A 17,721-nucleotide genomic window follows, 5' to 3' on the forward strand; every position below is an offset into this window, starting at 1 on the left:
AAGCTCGGCTCAGCTCAGGAATACTGAAAACAACTATGCAGCAGAGTGATCCCTGTGTGCTTAGTGGATCTTTGTTTTCAGCCACAGAAACCGCACAAGGGGGGATCAAGAAGGAGCTTCTCTTTCCATTGCGAGTTACCCATAGTTAGCTTACTGTGGGGTTGCACTTAATCTACACAGGACGGAACAAGTGCAGCGATTTAGGGGCTCGTACGTGTTCAAAAGCACCGCAGAAAGCACAGCGAATGCTTTCCCCCTTTCTTCTTGATCAGTGCTATCTCCAAGCAAAGTTAAAAATAATGTATATCTGATGATTATATCATGGGAAATTGAAGGTCGTGTCAAGCCAAGTGCTAAAATTAGATACATAAGAGGAAACAGATTTTCCTAGATTTATTTTTAAAGTATCCTGTAAGGAGAAGGGGAAAAAAAGTGCCTATATACTTCCAAGCCACTCACAATAAGATCAGGAAGTAAAAAAAATATGAAATGCTTATCAAGGGTATTTCTGTAGAACTGCTTGTCTCACTCAGAAGATAGGAAGCTGGCTTCTCTCAAACCAGACCACAGGTTTTGATTGAGCTCAGTGTTGTCTGTATTGACTGATGGAGACTCACCAGGGGTCTTTCTCATTCCTGCCCAGAGAAACCAGGATTGGAACTTGGGTCATTTTGCATACAAAAGGTTGCCACCTGTCTTCTAGTCGTAGCTGTGGCAAGGAAGAAGTCACTGGAGCTGCTCCATAGAAATAAGTTGCCTGCACATACATATAAGCACCAAGATCAGACCGTCAAATTGTCCCTGTTTTCCAGGGACAGTCCTAGATTTACAGAAACTGTTCCAGTTTCTGATTTGACCCCAGAATGTCCTCCTTTTCTTTAGGACGTCCCTATTTTCATCAGAGAAATGTTGGAGGGTATGGAGGGCCCTGCGGGATTTGACATTTTTCCGCGGGGCCTGCAAGACAGAGCTGTTCCACCAGGCCTTTGGCCAAGGCACAGCCTGACCCCCTCCTTTGGTAATCCTCATAGAACTCTAGCCCAATGGTTGCCATTAATTTGATTCTGAATTGATTTGATTCTGAATTGATTTTAGAATGCATTTCAATTAATTGATTGTGATTTTATGTAAACTGTGTTACTTTTATTGTTGTTAGCCGCTCTGAGCCTGGCTTCGGCTGGGGAGGATGGGATATAAATAAAATTTATTATTATTATTATTATTATTATTATTATCATCATAGGATGTCTCTATTTTCATTGGAGACATATTGGAGGGTATGGAGTTAATGTTTTGTTATGTTTTTACATATGCTGGAAGCTGCCTAGAGTGACTGGGACAACCCAGTTAGATGGGCAGGGTATAATAATAATAATAATAATAATAATAATAATAATAATAATAAACAGGACAGCCCTATTTTCACTGGGAAAATGTTGGAGGGTATGCAAGAGAGAGATCAGAGTCAGGAAAATGTTTCAATTCTACTTTCAATTCACGAAAAAAGCACTGGCATAACAATCTTATGTGCTTATTCAGAAGTCCCACTGAATTCAGTAGAGTTTATTCCTTTTATTTTCCAAAGTAATAATAATAAATAGATAAGACTAAAAAATGTGCACCCCACCCCCCAAGACCATTCCATTGTAACTATCCAACCTCCCAAAATGTCAACACCTCTTGCGATAGTTTGACCCCTTTCCATTTTAACAGTACAAATTCTACAAACACCCTCCGTGTTTCCTCAGAATCATTTCTCCTGCATATTCCCCATCTTACCTTAATGGCACATGTTAATTTATCATTAATAACTACAGTGGTTCCTCGGGTTACATACGCTTCAGGTTACATACGCTTCAGGTTACAGACTCTGCTAACTCAGAAATAGTACCTCGGGTTAAGAACTTTGCTTCAGGATGAGAACAGAAATCGTGCTCCGGCGGCGTAGCAGCAGCATCAGGAGGCCCCATTAGCTAAAGTGGTGCTTCAGGTTAAGAACAGTTTCAGGTTAAGTACAGACCTCCGGAACGAATTAAGTACTTAACCCGAGGTACCACTGTATATCCTACACCTCTTTATATGATTCTTCCATTTTATATTCTGCTTCCCCCTTCCACTTCCTAGCTATCATAATCCGTGCAGCTGTTAATAAAGTTGTTGTTGTTTAGTCGTTTAGTCGTGTCCGACTCTTCGTGACCCCATGGACCAGAGCACGCCAGGCACTCCTGTCTTCCACTGCCTCCCGCAGTTTGGTCAAACTCATGTTTGTAGCTTCGAGAACACTGTCCAACCATAAAGAAAGTTGTAATTACATTCAATTGATTAAATGTTGCTGCCCTTTGCCGTGAGACTACACATAGAGAGGAAACAGTACTCCTGAAAAAACTCACGGTGTAGATTACGGAAGAGTCTTCCCCTTTCACCTTTTTCCTCTATAAAGCAAAACATGTGGACAGGAAGAAAAGCCCTATCAAGGCGCATTCCCATTCCCCAAACTGCAACCCGTATGTAAGTTTGAAGGACGGCTAATGACAGTGCTAACATCTGCTTCCGCTGCGTGTACCCTTTGCCAAAACATAGACCCTGGTGGAAGCCAGCATCCTTTCTCATCCTATGTGTAAAACATTTGTCTCTTCTAGGATCATTAGCATAATTGTCTCCTGCTCTTCCCCTTGGTCTCTCCAGATGTTTGCAGACTTTTTGTTTGTCCCATTGTTCCACGTTCAATGACTAACAGAGCAATCAAAAGAAAACCCCTTTGGCCACGCTGGGGGAGGGGGGTTGGAATAGGCCGAGGTGTCCCTCTGCTCAACTCTCCCCAGCTGCCAAACATATGGACAGGCAGGAAATCTGCTGGTCAATGCCACTGGGAAGCCCCCAAATGGGGTATTGGAAGGGAAGGGATAGGATGGGGCTGAGCCAGCCCAAGATCCCTGAATCCTGAGTCGCTGGTCGCTGTTCAGTCGTGTCGGCCATCCTGTTATGTACTGAGTTGAATAGGATCCAAAATGCAGCAGTCTGATTGGTCCTAGAACAATAGGATCCAGAATGCAGCAGTCTGATTGGTCCACAGGAGCCACCCAATCCAGCTCCAGGTGGAAGTGAATCCGCAACCTGATTGGCCTACAGTTGAATCCCGGAATTAGCCAATCACGTGGGGCCTATTGTGTAAATAATGTATATAAAGCAGACATTCTGGGGGAACTTCCATTCCTCCTCACCACTATGAGCTGAATAAAGAGCATGAAATCCAGTCTCGACTCTGAGTATATTTCACCCTCCTTTCTGCTGCGGCCATCATTATGGTAGATAGAGGAGGAGTTTGGACTTGATATCCCGCCTCTCACTCCTCTTAAGGAGTCTCAAAGCGGCTAACAATCTCCTTTTCCCTTCCTCCCCCACAACAAACACTCTGTGAGGTGAGTGAGGCTGAGAGACTTCAGAGAAGTGTGACTGGCCCAAGATCACCCAGCAGCTGCATGTGGAGGAGCAGGGAATCAAACCCGGTTCACCAGATTATGAGTCCACCGCTCTTAACCACTACACCATGCTGGTGTAAGGGTGTGGATGCAGTGGGTGACCCCCAAAGCCCTTCCAACGGGGAGGTTAGGCTTGTGCTCTAAGAAAACCTGGTTTAAATGATCAGATCCAGAACATCATTCTGCATTTTCATGCTAGTTTGCTTTGGGCCATGACCGTCGTGATTGGCAACTATGCCAAGGTGACTTTCAATGAAATCTAACCATCGGGAATTTATCGGACTTAGAAGTGAGGGATAAGAAACCTGGAGGAAACTTGTTATAGGACTCCAGGTCCTGTCAGTCCTAGGATCCTGGTTGTGCGGGATCCGGCCAAGGGGTCGCCTTGTGCGTGCCAGCCTGTGTGTTTTTGTGCTGTTTGTGTGAGTGCATGTGAGTGTGCAAGTGTAGGAGAGGGAGAGAGAGAAAAAGCAAAAGTGAGGGGGGACTGAGGCCACCTCTTGGCACCCAACTATCATTACTGCTCGATCCAAGCCCCCCAGAACAAAATCAGTCGCAGCCTCCTCTGGCTCCCTCCCCTTCCTCCCCCCCCCCGCTTGCATCCTATGCATCCCTCCTCCTTTCTCATTTTCCATCAAACGATCTCTCCCTCCCCACAACCCTTCTTTTGGGGGGCTCCTTCCAGAAAACAAGGATATACAGTGGTACCTCGGGTTATGTACTTAATTCGTTCCGGAGGTCCATATTTAACCTGAAACTGTTCTTAACCTGAAGCACCACTTTAGCTAATGGGGCCTCCTGTTGCCGCCCCGCCACCGGAGCACGATTTCTGTTCTCATCCTGAAGCAAAGTTCTTAACCTGAAGCACTGTTTCTGGGTTAGCGGAGTCTGTAACCTGAAGTGTATGTAACCCGAGGTACCACTGTATTTGGCTCAGGGAGACCCTTCTTTCCACCAATGGGGACTTATTGATTTAACCCCGCCCCCTTTAGTTGCATCTCGCTGGGCTCCCTCTCGCCATTGCGTGGCTTTTTTAGTCCTTTGCCTCTCGCCTCTCCCTTTCTCCACTTCCCAGACTCCGTAGCTCAGTAGCTCAATCCAGGGCGGTGGGAGCCGCCTGCTCAAAATCAGGCCAACCCCCACCCCCCAAAAAAAACCCCTCTGTCTGGATGTCAAAAGCATCCATCAAATTCGGTGAGGATTACTCAACACCAGGAAGTGTACCCTCTTCTTTGCTCGACTGGGGCAATACAGTGGATGCTCGGGTTGCGAATGTGATTTGTGTGGGAAGCACGTTTGCAACTTGCAGCACTGCGTGTGCGCATGCGCGGGTTGCGATCCAGCGCTTCTGTGCATGTGCGAAGCGCAGTTTAGAGCTTCTGCGCATGCGCGACCGCCAAAACCCGGAAGTAACCCGTTCCGGTACTTTTGGGTTTCGGCGCATCCATAACCTGAAAAAACGCAACTTGAAGCGTCTGTAACCCGAGGTATGACTGTATACTGTATCCTCTTCCAATCTCAATCGTAGGGATGTTTTCAACTTTTTGCACTGATACAAGTAATGGTGGGGCAGATTCATGTCACCTTGCTAAGGACACAAATTGCACAGAGTTATACAAGGCTATATAATGGCAGAAACAGATGCTGAACGGTTGGATTAGATTTGGGGCGTTGAACAGTATCTGTCAAGGGGGAAAGATGATAATTTATAGGAACATATTTTACCTAGGAAACATGTGCTCCATATCTGTGAACGGTAAAAATGCTCATTTTCTTTTCTTTTTTATGGGTAGGTTAATCTACCAAAGGAAATCAGCAATGCTTTTCAATCGTACATCACTTATTGCTCTTGAATTTCCAATATCTTTCTAGGACTCTTTAGGGCCAAAGTAGATGATAGATGGCAGATGTATTTATTTATTTAGTGGGTTTATTCATATGATGTCCATTTGCATTGCTACTCCCAAGGAAGTTAACAAGTCAGTAAAACGTGAAGCACTTGCAAAATGCACAAATAAAACTGAATTGGGGTGGGATGGGAACAGCAGGCCAGGGAAAAACAAACACCCATGAAACTACAACAGCAGAATAAAACCTAGTGGACCTACTAAAGTTGAAAGAGCCTGGGAAAATGAGAACGCCTTTACCTGGTATCAGAAAGGCAAAAGAGGAAGTCAGGTGAGCTTCTCTGCGAGGGCATTCTAAAGATGGGATGCCACCACTGAGAAATCCTCTTCTGCACTTGCTGTCTGCCTTACTTCTTAAGGTTGTTGTTGTTTAGTCGTTTAGTCTTGTCCGACTCTTTGTGACCCCATGGACCTGAGCATGCCAGGCACTCCTGTCTTCCACTGCCTCCCGCAGTTTGGTCAGACTCATGATTGTACCTTATGTCTTAAGGTAGGCATGGCCAAACTTGGCCCTCCAGCTGTTTTGGGACTACAACTCCCATCATCCCTAGCTAACAGGACCAGCGGTCAGGGATAATAGGAATTGTAGTCCCAAAACAGCTGAAGGGCCAGGTTTGGCCATGCCTGTCTTAAGGGAAAGGCACCCAGAGAAGGAATTCTGAAGATTAATTCTGTGTATTAGCCAATTAAGTTTTCTTTCCATTCCCCATTTTTCCAATCTAATGTTCAATTAACCACATTCCACATCAGTTTGCTTTTTTTTTTTTTTGGTAGATAAATAATATTTTATTTGGATGAAACTTTGTTACAAAGCCACTGGCCTTTTTTTTTTAAAAAAAGGGTACAAGCTACAGGAACCTATATTGTTACTGTATACAATATACCAGCCCCTCCAAGTGTCCCTATTTTCCAGGAACGTCCCTGATTTAGAGAAGCTGTCCTGGTGTCTGATTTGATCCCAGAATGCCCCACTTTTCCTTGTTGTTGTTTAATTGTTTAGTCGTGTCCGACTCTTCGTGACCCCATGGACCAGAGCACGCCAGGCGCTCCTGTCTTCCACTGCCTCCCACAGTTTGGTCAAACTCATGTTAATAGCTTCAAGAACACTGTCCAACCATCTCGTCCTCTGTCGTCCCCTTCTCCTTGTGCCCTCCATCTTTCCCAACATCAGGGTCTTTTCCAGGGAGTCTTCTCTTCTCATGAGGTGGCCAAAGTATTGGAGCCTCAGCTTCAGGATCTGTCCTTCCTGTGAGCACTCAGGGCTGATTTCCTTAAGAATGGATTGGTTTGATCTACTTGCAGTCCATGGGACTCTCAAGAGTCTCCTCCAGCACCATAATTCAAAAGCATCTATTCTTCGGTGATCAGCTTTCTTTATGGTCCAGCTCTCACTTCCATACATCACTACTGGGAAAACCATAGCTTTAACTATACGGACCTTAGCACTTTTCCTTAGGATGTCCCAATTTTCACTGGAGAAATGTTGGACGGTATGGAGTTATCCAAACCCGCCAAGGCACCTGAAGGCAATACTGTCTAGGGTTTTTTAAAAAAATGTTTAATGTTCTATTATGTTTTTACATATGTTGGAAGCTGCCCAGAGTAGCTGGGGCAACCCACTCAGATGTGTGGGGTATAAATAGTAAAATTATCATTATGGAATGGGATGTCCCTATTTTCACAGGAGAAATGTTGGAGGGTATAGCATACATCCATGGCAGAATTCAGTCCACCCCTGCACAAATAATCCTCATTGGCCAAATAGAGATTTGCTTTCTTTTTCGCATACTTGTGTAGAGGAACTGCACAAGGCCATTAGGGTGAATGGAAAGTCCATACACAGTATAGGCTTACAAGGTCTCCTTCTTGCCTTTTGCTTGTTTGGGGTGTGTGTAAATCAAGGCTCTAGTGAGCCTAACAGAACCTTTCAGTGTGATTGGATTATACCTATAGTTTAAACAAAAAAAAGAGTACAGAACAGATCTGTAAAACTTTAAAGCAATATAAAAACATTTTTTTTTGTACATCTATATTACTTAAAGCTGCAGAAACTACAGTGAATGCATAAGGAGTACATTAGCAATGTAGGCACCCTGTTAATTTAGCTAGAAGTTTGCATTAAAAAAAAAATCCTCGTGAAAATTCACCAGCATTTTCTCCCAATATGCACACTTCTTCTTCTTCTTCTTCTTCTTCTTCTTCTTCTTCTTCTTCTTCTTCTTCTTCTTCTTCTTCTTCTTCTGGTCTCTGATATAATTGTATGTTATTGTAGCTAATACATGTATTTTTTTAATGCACAATTTCCCCTAATATATGCATTTCTCACTTTTTTGGGTGGAGGACTGCATCGCAAAATTCGCTAATACACATATTTTTATGCACACTTTCCCCTAATATATACATTTCTCTGTGCACTTTTTTTTTTTGGGGGGGGGGAGAAGACTGCATTGTAAAATTCAGAAGGAGCATGAAGGATACCTGCATTTTGGTTTGTGTCCCAGGAGGTGTGAGTTAGAGAGGGCCGCCCTGTGACCAAATTCCTCCCCCTTCCGTAGTATTCAGGCAGGTTCATCAAAGAGAGTGTGCTGGCCTGCTCCAGGTATCCCAGCCCCAAACTATTCAGGTGTCCCAGTCTCAAACTATTGAGGTCTTTGAAGGCAAGCACCAGCTCTTGTCCTTGGACTGAATTGTCCTTAGAGATGAATCAGCAGCCGGAGGAGTTGATCCTACTCATATGTCCTAATTAGCAGCCTTAAGTAACCAAAGAAACGACTGTGTTGCAAAGAGAATGTCAGCAATGTCTAGGCAACATGACGACCATGTACATACGCAATAAACAATCTTTTATAGAATTCCTTCAAACCATAACAAGTACGAAATGAAATCTTTAGTCTCAAAGTCTCTGAAAATCTTTAAATGAAACGAGGTACCAGACGTTGTAAGATGAAAGACAAGCTGTGAAGCTTTGTGTATTCAGCAAATATGATGTCCATGAGAACTGTTCCACAGCATTTGATATTTTCATTTACAGTGGTACCTCAGGTTACATACGCTTCAGGTTACATACGCTTCAGGTTACAGACTCCGCTAACCCAGAAATAGTACCTCGGGTTAAGAACTTTGCTTCAGGATATGAACAGAAATCGCACGGCGGCAGCGGGAGGCCCCATTAGCTAAAGTGGTGCTTCAGGTTAAGAACAATTTCAGGTTAAGAGCGGACCTCCGGAATGAATTAAGTACGTAACCAGAGGTACCACTCTACATACATTCATTTGACATAAGATGGGTTTATGAAGCAATTCTATATCCTCCCACCACGCTGACGAAGAATTCTACGAAACAGTAGTCAATATCCGGAATCACTGTTCAGTGTTGGACATCATATTTGCTGAAAACACAAAGCTTCACAGCTTGTCTTTCATCGTACGAAGTCTGGTACCTTGCTTCATTTAAAGATTTTCAGAGACTTTGAGACTAAAGATTTCATTTCGTACTTGTTATGGTTTGAAGGAATTCTATAAAAGATTGTTTATTGCGTATGTACATGGTCATCGTGTTGCCTAGACATTGCTGACTAATTAGAAGCCTTGCAGCTGTATCTAACCATCACTCGACTTAAATAAAATAAAATAAAAACCAACTGTTTTGATGTGTTAACGGAGTGCGTGATGGTAAGGGGAGAGGGAGACTGAGACTGTTTAAATCACACACCCTGTATATTTTCCCCATGCATGGAAAAGAAGTTGTGCTTGTAAGTGATTTATGTCTGAAGAAGAAATAGTTAAGCAGCTCCGTTTCCCTGCTGCTCCGCTTTCCAAGCCGGGAGCCACCCCTTGGCTCCTTTTCATTAAAAAACGGGACGAAACCCAGTCCCTTTGGGAGAAGGTTGAATGCCTCTGCTGTGTGATGTCTGCTTTAGCTCTTAGATTCCTAACATTCGATTAATTAAATTTCTGTCAGCTTCAGTAAGAGCCTGAGCTGTGACACCTCTCGTCTTTGATGGAATGATCTCATTTGACTACATTTTCTAGCTCACTAGTGACAATCAGGATGCAAATTCATCCCTCAAGTCTAGGGGCACAGCTGGAAAAGACAGATAGCAAACGCGGTGAGACAGAATGTCTCTTCCATTAGAGGCAACACCTGCATCATAACAATGTGGGTACAATATTTTCACAAGTCAGGGATTTGACTAATAATAATGACAACAACAATAATTTTAATATTTATACCCCACCCATCTGGCTGCATTGCTCCAGCCACACTGGGCGGCTTCCAACACATATAACAACATAATAAAACGTCATACAAAAAAAGTCACAATAACTTTAAAATAAGCAACTTATATCAAATAAAGCAAAATTCAATCCATTAGAAAATACAGTAGTACCTCGGGTTACATACACTTCAGGTGACATACGCTTCAGGTTACATACGCTTCAGGTTACATACGCTTCAGGTTACAGACTCCGCTAACCAAGAAATAGTACCTCGGGTTAAGAACTTTGCTTCAGGATGAGAACAGAAATCGGGCTCCGGCGGCGCAGCAGCAGCAGCAGCAGGGGGCCCCATTAGCAAAAGTGGTGCTTCAGGTTAAGAACAGTTTCAGGTTAAGAACGGACCTCCGGAACGAATTATCGTATTTTTCGCTCCATAGGGTTCACTGGACCATAGGGCGCACCTAGTTTTTTTTGGGGGGGGGAATAAAGAAAAAAACAGCCGGGAGAGGCTGTGCGCGGCATCGTTTTTAGAAGCGGGGCTGGGGCCGGGGGAAGCCCGAGCTTCCCCTGACCCCAGCTCCCAGAATGGGTCCGGGAGCAGGGGCGAGGTTGCGCGCAACCTCGCCTTTGCTCCCGGAGCTTGCTGCTATCCGCAAGCCTTTTGAGCCCAGCAGGAACTCCCGCCGGGCTCCGAAGGCTTGCGGATAGCTTCCTGAAGCCCGGGGTGCGCAGCGGGAGTTGGCGCTGCGCTCCCCGGGCTTCAGGTTGCAGGCTGCTATCCGCAAGCCTAGGGAGCCTGGCGGGAACTCCCCAGGCTTGCGGATAGCTTCCTGAAGCCTGCATTCACTCCATAGGACGCACACACATTTCCCCTTCATTTTTGGAGGGGGAAAAGTGCGTCCTATAGAGCGAAAAATACGGTAAGTACTTAACCCAAGGTACTACTGTAATAGTAAACAGTACCAAGTAAGATTCTTACTGTATAGGATCCAAACTCTGTTTCAGTGTATTATTATTATTATTATTATTATTATTATTATTATTATTATTAGTGATTCTATATCCTCCCACCACACTGACGAAGAATTCTACAAAACAGTATTCAATATCCGGAATCACTGTTCAGTGTTGGACATCATATTTGCTGAATACACAAAGCTTCACAGCTTGTCTTTCATCGTACAACATCTGGTACCTCGCTCCATTGAAAGATTTTCAGAGACTTTGAGAGTATAGATTTCATTTCGTACTTGTTATGGTTTGAAGGAATTCTATAAAGATTGTCTATTGCGTATGTACATGGTCATCGTGTTGCCTAGACATTGCTGACTTCCTTTGGACCACATCAGCGAGACCAGGGAGAGGAGTCTTGTCTTCTGAGCAGCCCAGGATCTCCATAAACACTGCCTAGACTTGCGCCCCAGAGAGGTTACTTTGGTGTTGCTAACACAGTGGCTTGGCTCCACCCCCAGAGGTGTACTCCATTGTCTCTCGAGGCAGACAGATACCAACAACAACTGATGACTTTCCACAAAAGGCTTAACCCAAAATATATTGGGGGGTGGGGGTGGAAACCACCTGCAGGTACTTCTCTTCCCATGCATTTGTTACAGAAGGGAATGTGTGCAGTAATTTTTCTGCACACTTTTGCCTCTGACAGTATCCACCGCTGGCCTGGGTTTGCCTAGAGATAATGCCAGAAAGAGTTTTCTCAACCCCTGATAATAATAATAATAATAATAATAATAATAATAATAATAATTTTTTATTTATTTAACAACAATAAAAGTAACACAGCATTCTAAAATCAATTCATTTTAAAATTAATTCAAAATCAAATTAAATGAATGGCAACCATTGGGCTAGAGTTCTGTGAGGATTACCAAAGGAGGGGGTCAGACCGTACCCTGGCCAAAGGCCTGGTGGAACAGCTCTGTCTTGCAGGCCCTGCAGAAAGATGTCAAGTCCCGCAGAGCCCTAGTCTCTTGTGACAGAGCGTTCCACCAAGTCGGGGCCACAGCCGAAAAAGCTCTGGCTCTGGTTGAGGCCAGCCTAACCTCCCTGTGGCCTGGGACCTCCAAGACGTTTTTGTTTGAAGACCGTAAAGTGATGAGGAATGAAAATGGTTAGGAGAAAGGAAATGGGGCAGAAATCCACGCTACTGGGAGCCGAATGGAAGGTCAATCAATCTTCTGTGTATTTTAAGGAAATAACCACTTCCATTGTGCTCTTTTTCATTCAAAAGTAGCTAAATCTTTGAGTTTGGCTCCTTGGCGTCTCACTGCTCAGGGAAGTGGTGAGTGTGTTTGGATATTCCTCAATGCAGAATAATAAAGTTCTGCACGGGATTAATAAAAAGCTAGTCAGACAGATTTGATAAACGTTTGGAAAGTTGAAAGCTTGAATTTGTTTATGTAAAGAGATTCTATTTTTTAAACTGATTGGGATAATTCTGTTTCTAAACGCTGCATCCCATTCCAGACTATCTGCTTTTTATATCTGTAGTTGCAGAATAAAAAATCTCGTTCCTTTAGAGGTTGCTCAATGGCACACAGTGGCTTACTCATGTTAGAGAATAGCTGTCTTTCTATTTCTGGCTGAAAATTCAACAATTCACACTTACACGGTGGATGGCCACTGCCACTGAACTGAACAGGACTCACTTCTGAGTAAATGGAGTTAGGATTGTACGTAGTCCAATTGAATTCAACGGAGCTTACTTCTGTGTAGATATGTATAGAATTGCACTTTTGGCCATTTGAATCCAGAGAAGCTTGGAAGGGGCGGCTTGAAAAATCTGTTTTGGACAAAATAGCAAAAGGTTTTCTGAGTTAATTTGAGCTTTCAGTTCTGCCAAGCTGAAAAGAAAACCAGTGAGTGACATCACAGAAGGGTCAGCCAAATCTGGCACCCATTTTCCATTGGCTTCTAGTTTTCACATTTTCATGGAAATGACATTTTGTTTGTAAATCGCTCATCTGGCCATTGCTATTCCCCTCCCAATATCATGTGTATGATTTTTTAATTTTTTTAAAAGTTATGCACATATCAACCTATTTTCGAAGCCAAACAGTAGAATGACTTAAGTCAGGTGCACAGAATGATCATCGAAGATGATTCCGGTTTCCTTCAAATATAGCAAGTTGCAGAAAATGAACAGGAGAGGAAAAGAACACATAAAACAATGAAATGCAAATATAACTTCATGCAGCATGTTTCGTCCTCAAGCTGTATCTGAAACTGAAACACGACATGTGGAAAAGGCAATATTTACGTCATCATATACATGGTGAGGGGGCACATTTAGTTCTATGGGGTCTGCCAGTCACATCATTGTCAAGGTAAAGGTAAAGGGACCCCTGACCATTAGGTCCAGTCATGACCGACTCTGGGGTTGCGGCGCTCATCTCGTTTTATTGGCTGAGGGAGCCGGCATACAGCTTTCGGGTCATGTGGCCAGCATGACTAAGCCGGTTCTGGCGAACCAGAGCAGTGCACGGAAACACCATTTACCTTCCCGCCGTAGCGGTACCTATTTATCTACTTGCACTTTGACGTCCTTTCAAACTGCTAGGTTGGCAGGAGCAGGGACCGTCGCGGGGATTCAAACCGTCAACCTTCTGATCGGCAAGTCCTAGGCTCTGTGGTTTAAACCACAGTGCCACCCGCGTCCCATTGTCAGGGTAGCCCCATATAATCATCTCTTTGTATGTGCAGAGCTGCTCATCCATAGAACTGAATGGGAAAGCTTCATCCTTCTCAGGGGCTGGTCTGAGGAGGAATGGTGGAGTCTGTCCATCTTCTCCTGCACTTCCCAGAGAAGAAGGAGACAGTAGAGATTTACAACGATGGTTTGCAGAAGGTTCAGAGTCTGCAGAGGGGAGAAGCTGGGAAATATTGGGAGAGGATCAACAGGGAGAAGAAGCACCAGGGGGGAGACAGCTGACAGACTCAGTGTCTTTAGAAAGCATTCTTGACCCTTCCCTTCTCCTAGGACCCGGTGTGCATTGAGAGTAGCAGAACAGGAACCTCAGAGGCAGAAAGCACAGATCAGCTGGCTCAGGGATGATGTACAATAGGAGAGACGGACGGGGTGGGACTTTACTTGGAGCAAGGCCATTATCTAAGAGAGACCGCATTTCTACATCTCTCTCTCTGTGAATTTTGAATAAAAGACTGGTAAGAACTCTTCTTGTTTATCTTCTTCTTGGCTACCACCCTGAGAGGGATCTGATTCCTGGAAACCCGACATTCCTGCAACTTCTATTCTAGAAGAATTGTTGGACCCACACTTCTCCGACCTGTGGAGAGTAGGGTTAGATGAATGTGTCCGTCTCAGTTCTCTCAGCTTCTGCTTTTCAGTCTTCAAATCAGTTCTCCACATTTCTGTAGCAGTTCATGATTTTTTTTTAAAAAAAAATCTTCACGAAAACTTAGGAGCATTTTCATTCCAATTTCTCCAAATCAACACGTTTTTGTATGCAGGTTTTGACTAGTATGCACATTTTAAAGTGAGCTCCCATTGTTCAGTCCCAGCTCCTGCCAACCTAGCACTTTGAAAGCACACAGTGCAAGTAGATAAATAGGTACCTCTCTGGTGGGAAGGTAAAAGGCATTTCTGTGCGCTGCTCTGGTATCACCAGAAGCGGCTTAGTCATGCTGGCCACACGACCCGGAAAAACTGTATGCAGAAGCGGACAAACGCTGGCTCCCTTGGCCTTTAAAGTGAGGTGAGTGCCACAACCCCAGAGTCATTCGCGACTGGACTTAATTGACAGGCGTCCCTTTACATTTTTACTCTAACATAATGCATTTTTGTGTGCTATTTGCACTAATATGTGCAGTTTATACACACTTTCCCCCAAGATATGCGTTTTTGCTCACGCTGGTCAGACAGCTGCATCGCAAAGTTTGTATTTATGCGTGAGATTCAGTCAACTTCATTCTCTCATCATTGCCATCTACAATTTCTTCTTAATTGTCGCCTTCCTTTGCTATGATTGCAGGGAGGCAGGCAAAAGTGCTTTTGTGCAAGAAACATAATCTCCATCAACCCTAATCAGTCACTTCCCCTCTTACGAATTAAGTGTCCTTTGCTTGTACATAAATGAGGGCACTTTCATTTAGACCTGTTGAAAATTGCACAGGCTCTGCTAAACAGACACCTCAGATTTATTGAGCTGCCGTTCTAATTATGGCTAATGATTTCCTTTCATCGTGGATCAGCTTGCTTGTTTAAGCAAGCCTATATAAATACCAGACATGCTTTAATGAGAAAAACAATTATTCAATTAAAGCCAATGTGAGCGGTTTTCACATGTACCTATTATGAGTGCCCCATATTGACAGCGGTGGGCAGTTAATATTAATGATAGGGATATATTTGTATAAGTAGAAGCCCGTGAAATTTCACAGGAAGATTTGTTCTTATTAGTCGATTCTAATTTATGACCTCGGACTCAGCTACATGGCTGCAAATAAAACATTTTAAGTGTGTTTTATGTGCAATATACAATGTGACACTAGATGGCGATGGCCAGAAAATTCAATGTATTTTAAAAATCGCTTTTAAAAAAAGCATTTTCAGAAGGTTTTTTATATGTATGCAGATCCCACCCTCCTTCTCTGGAACTTCTCCTGCTCATACAGCTCCTTTTTCTCCAAGGCTGTGTCCATGCTAGGGTACGAATGTGTATGTGGGTCGTTTTTTTCATGTGCTCATTTGTCATCCCAGTATAGGTTCTTTCAATTTTATACTTCTGGAATCTAACTTGATGTTTCCTGGCCACCCTAGTGCTTGGTGGGATGTGCTTGCACTATATGTTGTTGCCCCATCCCCTCAATTAATACTTTCCCACCCCCATGAACCCCAAAGGTTGTCTGTGGATTTGCACAACAAGCGTCCACCAAAGTCAAGGTTTCATGAATGGCTTCCTGTGAGTAAAACAGCCATTTAACAGCAGCAGCAGAAGCAGCAGCAGCAACAGCAACAACCAACAACCAACAACAGTGTTTCGAACTACCAAATGTGTGCCAAAAAGCAAGTTAAACAACACAAATGTGTGTTTTGTGCCTGGTCGCGCCAGCAATCCCCTGAGGGGCACCTGGCAAGGGCAAGGAATGACCATAGAGGCAGGAGCAGGGGTGCCATTGATGGTCAACTAAAGAAAAAACCTCCAGGTAACATAAATGGGAGCAAAGGACGCACGCCACTCACACAAAAGGCTGCTGTTCCCGCTTCCAAAGCGAGAGAGAAAATGGGGGACGCTGCGTTGTCTCAGGAAAGCTTTCATGTCCTTCTTTTCCTCCCGTTCCCTTCCTCCTGTACCTGCAAAGGCAATTTTAGTTTTGATTTTTAATACAGCTGCTTTGCACTAAGGCAGCTCTTAGCTGTTTTTCAGACAACAACAACAACAACAAATTATTATTTATACCCTGCCCATCTGACTGGGTTTCCCCAACCAACCTGGCTGGGTTTCCCCAGCCACTCTGGGCGGCTTCCAAAAAAGATTAAAAATACATTAAAACATCAGTCATTAAAAACTTCCCTAAACAGGGCTGCCTTCAGATGTCTTCTAAAAGTCAGATAGTTGTTTATTTCCTTGACATCTGATGGGAGGGCATTTCACAGGGCGGGTGCCACTACCAAGAAGGCCCTCTGCCTGGTTCCCTGTAACCTCACTTCTCGCAGTGAGGGAACCGCCAGAAGGCCCTCAGAGCTGGACCTCAGAACGATGGTGGTGGAGACACCCCTTCAAACAAACAAATGAACAACCAAGAAGGTTGTATCCTTTTCTTTGCGCAGAAGTAGTGGGTGTCGATGACAGACAGCGTCCAGCAGGGGTGCCAACTTGAATAAAATATTGTGTATGGGGGGGGGGGGAGAGGCCGGCAAGCCCTACCTCACAGAATCGATCACATGATGCAACATACACATACCGTTTGAATGGCAGTGCCCATCAACTTTTTTTGGGGGGTGGCGGCCTGGCTCCTCCAATATTTGACCTCGGCCCCTATGGCACCCAGTGAAATGTCACCAGATACGTTCAATAATAATAATAATAATAATAATAATAATAATAATAAATTTTATTTATACCCCACCCTCCCCAGCCAAGACCGGGCTCAGGGCAGCTAACAACCAATAATAAAAAGAAGTTGATTAAAATACAATTAAAAAAAAACAAGATTAGAATACAACATTAAAACAGATGCAGCCTCTTCACAGGAAGAGAAAGAAAAAGAAAGAGGGGCAAGGAATCAAACTGATTCCAAGGCAAAGGCCAGGCGGAACAATTCTGTCTTAAAGGCCCTGTGGAAAGAAATCAGATCCCGCAGGGCCTGGTCTCATGAGACAGAGCGTTCCACCAGGCCGGAGCCAGTGTTGAAAAGGCCCTGGCTCTGGTTGAGGCTAATCTGACTTCCTTAGGGCCCGGGACCACTAGGGTGTTGCTATTTATGGACCTTAAGGTCCTCCGTGGGGCATACCAGGAGAAAACATACATGAAAAACCCATGTGTGTCTTTGTCTTAGAACCTATATACAGTGGTACCTCGGGTTACAGACGCTTCAGGCTACAGACGCTTCAGGTTACAGACTCCGCTAACCCAGAAATAGTACCTCGGGTTAGGAACTTTGCTTCAGGATGAGATTAGAAATCACGCGGCAGCAGCAGGAGGCCCCATTAGCTAAAGTGGTACCTCAGGTTAAGAACAGTTTCAGGTTAAGAACGGACCTCCAGAATGAATTATGTTCTTAACCAGAGGTACGACTGTACTGTCCAGTAATGAATAAGTAAGCTTGTAAGTAATGATTACTTAAGCTTCCTCCTTAAGCTTGAGCTTGGCCTGAATCCTAAAGACACAACGAAGCTGTGATAAAGTTGGAGTCTTGGGGACTATTACAAGTATCCAAAGGTTCCTCCCTTCAGCTCACTTCCTCCTTTATCACAGACGTAGCTGATTAGATAGGTAAACCTGCAGCTTGGCGCCTTCCCATCCTGTATGTTTTTAATATTTTAATGTTTTTAATGCTGCCCAGCTGAAAGGTCACGTTCTCATTCCTGCTGTATTCTCCTTCCTCTCACAACACCCTTTTCAAACTGCTATTTCTTTT

This window comes from Podarcis raffonei, chromosome 1 (assembly GCF_027172205.1).
Source record: "Podarcis raffonei isolate rPodRaf1 chromosome 1, rPodRaf1.pri, whole genome shotgun sequence".
Lineage (NCBI taxonomy): Eukaryota > Metazoa > Chordata > Lepidosauria > Squamata > Lacertidae > Podarcis > Podarcis raffonei.